Here is an 8,061-nt window from a genome sequence, read left to right as displayed (position 1 = left end):
AAGGGGCCGGGCCAGTGGCGTAGTGGTTAAGTTCGCATGCTCTGCTTCTGTGGCCAGGGGTTCTCAGGTTTGGATCCTGGGCACGGACCTACACACCGCTTATCAAGCGATACTGTGGCAGGCGTCCTACATAAAATAGAGGAAGATGGGCACGGATGTTAGCCCAGGGCCAATCTTCCTCAGCAAAAAGAGGAGGATTGGGAACAGATGTTAGCTCAGGGCTAATCTTCCTCACACACACAAAAAAAGCAATTAAGTTCTGACATATGCTACAACATGGATTAACTTTGAAAACGTTATGCTGAAGGAAATAAGCCAGTCACAAAGAGATAAATATTGTATGATTCCACTTATATGCGATATCAAGAATAGGCCAATTCAAGAGACAGAAAGTAGAATAGAGGTTTGCAGGTGCTGGGGGAGGAGGTAATGGGGAGTTAGTACTTAATGGGGACAGAGTTTCTGTTTGGGATAATGAAAAAGTCCTGGAAATGGATAATGATGATGGTTACACAACATTGTGAATTTATTTACTGCCACTGAATTGTACATTTAAAAATGGTTAAAATGAGGGGCCCGGCCCGGTGGCGTAGTGGTTAAGTTCAGCACGCTCCACTTTGGTGGCCCAGGTTTGCAGGTTCAGATTCTAGGCATGGACTTACACCACTCATCAGCCATGCTGTGGTGGCAACCCACATACAAAATAGAGGAAGATTGGCACAGATATTAGCTCAGGGCCAATCATCCTCAAGCAAAAAGAGGAAGATTGTCAATGGATGTTAGCTCAAGGCCAATATTCCTCAGGAAAAAAAAAAGTCCACTCTACACCTAACATGTGTCCCAGCATTCCCACTCCTAGGTATTTATTCTAGAGAAATGAAAACTTATCTTCACACAAAAAACCTGTACATAAATGTCTACAGCATACCTATTCACATAGCCCCAAGTGGAAACACCCCAGAGGCCTTTTAGCGGGTGAGTGGATAAACTGTGGTCCATCCATATGCTGAAATACTGCTGAGCAGTCAAAAAGAGGGAACTACTGATACATGTGACATCTTGGGTGAACCCTACAGATGTCATGTCAGAGGAAGAAGCCAGTCTCAAAAGGTTACATAGTATATGATTCCACTTAGGCGATGTTGTCAAAACAACAAAATATCAGCCAAGGGGAACTGATCAGTGCTTTCCAGAGGTTGGGGGAGCAGCCTGTCTCTACAGAGGAGCAGCAGGAGCAAGCCTTTGAGGGGTGATGGGACTGCTCTGTATCCTGATTGTGGGGGGGATCACACAAATCTATACATGCGTTAAAATTCATAGAACTGTATGCTAAAAAAGGCAATTTTATTGTATGTTTTTCAAAAATAAAAATATAAAAATTAATTATAATTCCTTCATATCAAATATGGAGTCAGTGTGCAAATTTCATATATGAGTGTGTGTGTACATATGGATATGATTTCATATATCCGACTGCACACAGTTTGTTCAAATCAAGATCCCGGTAAGGTCCATATGTTATGATTGGTTTGCTTGTCCCTCTTTTCCCCCCGCCGTGTAGGTGCTGAAGAAGCCTAGCCACTGTCCCCTGCAGGGCCCCAGACGGCACTTTCCTGATTGCACCCCCTCACCGGGCCTTTTCAGTTGTTCCTCGGGCCCTCTCTCCTATGACTTCCCAGTCAAACTCGAGGGCTAGATCATCTTTATCAGACTGCACACACACCCCTAAATGGGGGGACAGCAGTATGTCCTCCTGGAAAGTCCTGGAACCTGGAGTGTCTGAGGACACCCCAACAGGCACCCAGCCCCCTCTCCTGCATGCCCCCACCCCGGGGAAAGTCCCGCCCCACGCCCCATTGATGCTTCCCTGAGGATGTGCAGAAGTGAGGCTGGAGGAGGGATTGGGCTGGGATAGGGCTGGAGGGCGCAGCCCCCCAGGGACCACTGGTCCACCTTGGCCCCGGGATGGGTTGGCATCACCAGTGGAAACTGAGAGAAGAGAGCGATTTGAAGACGGAGTAGGCAAGGCTGCCTCAAAGCCAGGGGAGGCTGCGGGATGACCTGGGGGGTAAGCTCCACTGTAGAGCCCGATGGAAGCAGCCCTCCCTGAATACGTAGCCTCTACGTCAGAAGAGCCACAGCGTCAGGGATGGCCCTGGGCTTGTGCACTTGCTGAGGACGAACGGCCTCATGGATGAGCCCTTTATTCTCTGCCAAACCTCAGGGTGTGACTACAGCTGGGGTGGTAGGACCCAGCCTCCCAAAGGCCATCCCGCTGTTCCACATGGCTGCACACTGGCTGCTGCTTCTGGGAAGGTGGGGTGCTCGCAGGGTCAGCTTACTGCCTCACTTCACTCATTGTGAGTTCTTCTGTCCTCAAGGGAAACCCCAACTGAGGCTCAGGGATCCTGTGAGGCCACCAAGGTGGTGCTGAGGGCACTGGGCCAGAAACGCAGACCATCCCAACCAGTGTCTATCTAGGGAGACCAGGCTGGGGAAGGCCAGGCCTCGTTTGGGGCTGCTGCCACATTCTTTCTGGGTGCCCAGTCTTCTCTTCTCTCCAGGGACCCAGATCCATGAAGCTACACAGGGCTAGGAATTGGGCAAGGGGCCGGCCCCAGACCTGCATTTTCTCAGCCCATTGCCATGCCAATCGGCACCTTAGTGGCTGCCCCTTTGTTTGGTCCAGGGGAGCCCACGGCCATCCCTGCACATCACCCCGGGCTGCCTCACTGTCTTGCTGCCTGTCAGGGTCCCCTACTCCTTGACGTCAGCCTCTGTGTTAACCGCAGGGCCTCCCTGAGCATCTTCAATCCTCAGGAAGCTGATCTAGGATGGTGCCCCCACTAGAGTATTTCTGAATGCCTGGGGGAGAGAGACAGAGAAACAGAGACAGAAAGACAGAGAGAGGAGACGTGGCTGAACTCAAGAATGAGATAAGAACCTCTGTGTTTCAGAAATGGATCAGAAACTCAAAGCGTGGCCTGGACGAGTCCTGGGATTGCTGCGCTCTGGGTCTGGAAGCAGGCAGCAGTGGCCTGGAGTACAACCTTTGCATGGTGGGGGTCAGTGTCCCAGAGGAGGACAGGGAGGGAAGCACACTGCAGAGACAGGGCTGAAAAACCCAAATGATAAACAAGCTTGTGAAGTTGGGGCTCCGGGCAGGAGATGGAACTTCAACCTCCGGATTTGCTCCCTGGGTAGGGCCAGGAGGAACTGGTTGGATACTCCCCAGATTGGCCTGCAAGGGAGACCACAGGGCAGGGCCCAGGGAAAGGCGGTGGGAGCCAAGGGATGCGGCCCCAAGGGGCCCAAGTTGGTGTCTCCCAGACAGGGGACCACAGGCCACAATCCAGGTGAGCTGGTGGCAGGCTGGGGCTGCTGCTCCCCCAGCATCTGGTACTGCTGCGCCCAGTGCAGCCCGGGCTATATCCTGAGTCACCGTCGCTTCCCCCTCCAGAGAGTGGTCTCGAGTTGCCTGTGGCCGGTCAACTCTGTCAGCCTGGACTTTAGATGTCTGAGACCTGGCCATGCTTCACCCATGGAGGACCATGGACCTCAGGGCCCTCTCTTTCTCTGCCTAGGAGGTGGCCACAGTGCGGAGGCTGATCCCAAACTGGAGAGCTTACCGCCTGTGCCGGGGGATGCCTGGGCCAGGGGAGGCCTATGTGGGTTTCACAGGCTCTGTAGTCTCTCTCCAAGACAGCTGCAGGTGAGCTGGTGAGAGAGCCCGGAGCCAAGCCTCCACTCAGGGATCCAGAGAAGACCAGAAAAGTAGCCCACTTTTGCTTTCACTCACTTGGGAAAGCTGCCAGGGCACCAACAGGAAGAGGCAAGACGCCTGGGCACAGGGGATCCCGTGCAGACCCCTGTGACAGCACCTGGGATCCCCATCCTAGACAATTCAGAGACAACATGGCAGAGAGAGGCCAGGAAGGAGCTGAAAAGCACCCTCAGGAGTTAGGAGAACGGTTATGGAAGTGGGGAGGCTGCTGTTGTCTGCATCCCAAGGTTGTGGGATTCAGACTCTAAGGGTAACTGAGAAATACTGAGAAACTCCCAAGAGCCTGTCCTTAAATTTTCAGGAATTTTGTGAGCTGGTTGTTAAACACAACCATTATCAAAAAGTAATTATATACATATTATTATGTGTATCCCATATATTAAATAGAGGAAGATGGGCATGGATGTTAGCTCAGGGCTAATCTTCCTCACCAAAAAAAATAGGTAAAAAATACTCATCACCTCCTAATTATTTTACTACATTTTTCTGTTATAGCTATGCCCTTGAGGTTGCTTACAGAGCGCGTCAGTACAGTGGAAACCCTGCGCAATGTTGTGCTGCTCCACAACTCTCCATCAGTGAGGTCATGTTGGCAGCATGACCAAATTCAAGTCCCAGGCCAGCAGGGTTGTTTTCTGGAAGAACTTTCTTCTTGGCTTACAGGTACCCACCTTTTTGCTGTGTTCTCATGGACAGAGAGACAGGGAGATCGAGCTCTCTGGTGTCTCTTCTTATAAGTGCGCATCATGGGGGCCCACCCTCATGACCTCATCTAACCCTAATTACCCCTCGAAGGCCCATCTCCAAAAACCATCACATTAGGGGTCCAACATATGAATTTTGGGGAACAGAATTCAGTCCATAGCATTCACTTTAGAGGAAATTGCTAGAAACAGAAATGTCAAGGCCCAGAAGCAGAAAGAAGAGGAAAACAGACATGTAGATCCAGCAAACAGTGGGCAGGGCAGGTGTGGAGGGAAAGGCAAGGGAAGGTGCAAGTGAGCCTCCTGAGAGAGGGGGATGAGCCAGAGGCAAATCCCACCTGAGGAAAGATGCAGCAGAGAAGAAAGTCTTCCCACTGCCTTCAAAGCGGCCTGGCAGGGGCTGCCAATTCAGGCTGCCAGGTCCAGAGGTGAGGAAGGACACTTTTGGCTGGAGTGTTGGGGGTTGGCCCTCACCTGGTCCCAGGCGCTGGCAGCAGCCCAGGGGTTGGGGGACACAGGTCTGGTGAGGAGCCCGCAGCCGGCCCAGGCTAGGGAGTGGGGGGCTGCAGCACAGGACGGAGGCTCCCTCAGTGCAGGGGCAAGTGGGTGGGGGAAGCAGAGGTTACCAGTGTCAACTTAAAAAGTAAATCAGCCAGTTGTTTTACTCACAAAACAAGTTTATTTGAGAATAGCCAAAAGAACTGCAATTCCAGATGTGCATGCTATGGCAGGAACCATAGGCAAATCCGGAGAACAAAGTAGGGGAGCTGTTTTTATAGAGAAAAAGAGGGAGAGGGAGGTGCTGCTCTAAAGAAAGTCCATTGGAAGATAGTAACAGTTCAGGGTGGCAACAGCTTCTCATTGGCTGAGCTGTAGCATTTCTCATCGGCTGAGCTGTAGCGTTTCTCATTGACTGAGCTGCGGTGTTTCTCATTGGCTGAGCTGCATATTTCTGATTGGCTGAGCTGTTGCCAGGTAGGGAGAGAAATCTTCCTTCAGTAGTGAAGTAGCTGTACTTCCTGTCTGAGACACAAGTGTCCTCTCTTCCTGTTTGGTGTCCTTGACGATGTGTGATGGGGGTGAGAGCTCCCCCTACAGGCCTCCTGACTCCAATTTAGTTACGGTTTCTTTTACTTATTACCATACCAGATTCTGAATGTGCTGGGTGGGGAAATAAATGCCCCAGGGGGACCTGGTGAACCCTCCTGAACTTCACCGACAGTGGGATGCCACACAGGCCCCTCTGCACAGAGGCCATGCCTGTGGGAGGGGTCCCAGGTGGGCCGATGCTTGGTGCCCATGCCCTTGGAGGGGGGCTTCTCTGCCACCCAGTTTAGATTCTCCTTGGCGTACCCAGGCCGATGGCCCCAGGCAAGGTGCACGTGTTTTCCCTCCCTGCCATCCCCTTTGGTGTGTCCAGGCTCCCCACGGCCTTTAAGGATCCCAGTCACACAGTGACCATGGGGCGGTGGTCGGAATTCTGTCAGGACCCCTGGTCTGAGGCTGGGGGTTGGGGTGATCCGGCTGGAAACCTCTGCTCTGCAATGGAACTGACTCATCTTGGGGGTCAGAGAAGTGCACTGAACCAGCGGGGACAGTGGGTGGCAGTGGGGAGGGTGCTTGTGCCATCTTTAGATTTCCCCTTCCCCCTGGGAGTGGGTCCCAGAGGGAAACCCCCAGGGCCCATGGACCCTGAACCAGGCAGGGGTGCTGAGGCTATGGTGGGTGAGCTGCCGGCTCCCTCTCCCTGGGCTGGACCGGCCCGTCTGGCCTCTTCCGAGGACATAGGCAGCGGTGGGGGAGGGTGCAGGTGGCTGAGCCTGCCCCCTGGGGCTTCCCTGTCACAAGGAGCACCCGTCCACCTTGACCCTGAAGCCCAGTGGATCAAGAGACTGGAGAAGGGGGGCATCTTACAGGGCCCAAGGACAGAGTCTGCCAGGGGTTTGTGTGAGGGAGGGAGGTGACACTCTGATGGCAGGTGTCACAGGGCCTGGAGGGGTGTCCCGTCTCCAGGTGTCCTGGGACATTCAGGGCAGCTGAGGGACTGCAGGGAGGACACCACCACCCCTGGGCTCGGTGGGGGATGGAACCTGGCGGTGAGCACTTCTGGGGCAGAGGGCCTGCAGGGTCCTCCTACCAGCCCACCACGGCTCAGCCAGGGCCCACGCAGGCACCTCGGGCCCCTTGGGGTCTCTGCCCCATCCCCCGACTTTGATCCCTGCTCTCCACCAACTAGCTTTGAGCAGGGCAGGTGCGCCCCTCCCTCGGCCTCAGTTTCTCCTCTGTCCAGTGCAGACCTGGAACCTTCTTCAGGTTGTGCCTGAACCCCCAGCTGAGGGTGAACTGTCCCTAACCTGCGTGCACCCTGGGGAGGCCCTGGGACTGGAAAAGTCAGAGAGGCTCCAGGCTTTCTCTTCTGAGCCAAAGTACCACGTTCCTCCAGCAGGTTCAAGTCCAAAAGCGAGGCAGCCTCAGCCTCCCCTGGGATGCAGCACCCCTCCCACTGCCGAGGGGAGCATCTGAGAGGGCAAGAGTATATCCGTCCACGCATATCTGAGGATGGGGCCAGAGTGCTCGAGAAGGGGGCAGGTAGGAGATTCTGGCTGTGGATGGAGCCTTTAAGAATGGGAAAGGAGGCCTTGGAAACACGCTCAGGATAGTGTTAAGTGAAAAACCAGGTTTCAGGACTACACACCAGTTTTGTCTAAATGTGCATGTTATTTTGAACTGAGAGGAAACAGACCAAATATTCACACTCCTTATCTCTACACAGCGATATGCATTTTAAATTTGAACCTTTTTCTTTTTATTTGCTTTTCTAATTTTCCAAGTATACTTCAGTGACCAGGTCTTACTGTTATATTCAGAAAAATATGTTGTCTTTGGCATCCAGCCGTGCCTTTGAAATCTCAGAACAATGCAGAATGTCTCAAAACAACATATTTGTGCATCAAGAAGGCCTCTGGATCTCAGGAAAGGGGAAAAATTAAGAAAAAGAATTCTTGTCAGGGGAAATAATAAACGTCCCAACAGGAGGAAAAGGGCCCACTAGTTGTCTGTCAGGGCCTGAAACATCCCCAGAGGGGCTGAGGACCCGGGGTGCTGCCTGCTGGCCCCCGCTCCCCGAACCACACCCTCCCCGTCCTGCAGGTTGGGGGGGCCCCTGGTTGCCCCTGAAGAAGTGAGCCCTGGGTCCCCAAGTTCGGCCTCGAAGAGATCCTTATGTTTCCCTGTCACATCCTGCAAGAGATGGCCTCGGGGAAACCAAGGGGATCATATCTTTATGAGCTTGGGACACAGGACATGCAGGCTGCCCCCAATCCGTCCCAGCCCTGCTGACACCTGGCTGGCAGGTCCCCACCTCCTGATAGACCTGAGAGTGTCAGTCAAGAAAAGAAAGCAGTGCCCCTCGGGCTCATCAACTGTTGCAGACAAGAGGGAAACGTCTGTGGTTTCTGTGGCCTTGGTGAAGGGGAATGGGGCCAGCTCCTGGGCTGAGACCAGGGTTGGGCCTCAGTGAGTGGCCCACTGGCCTCGTCCACCCCGGAGGCGAGTGCCTGAGGGTGGGTGGGG

This window comes from Ceratotherium simum, chromosome 37 (assembly GCF_057802395.1).
Source record: "Ceratotherium simum simum isolate JZ-2026a chromosome 37, ASM5780239v1, whole genome shotgun sequence".
Lineage (NCBI taxonomy): Eukaryota > Metazoa > Chordata > Mammalia > Perissodactyla > Rhinocerotidae > Ceratotherium > Ceratotherium simum.
The sequence above is the reverse complement of the archived record's forward strand: the minus strand, read 5'-3'. Positions refer to the sequence as shown.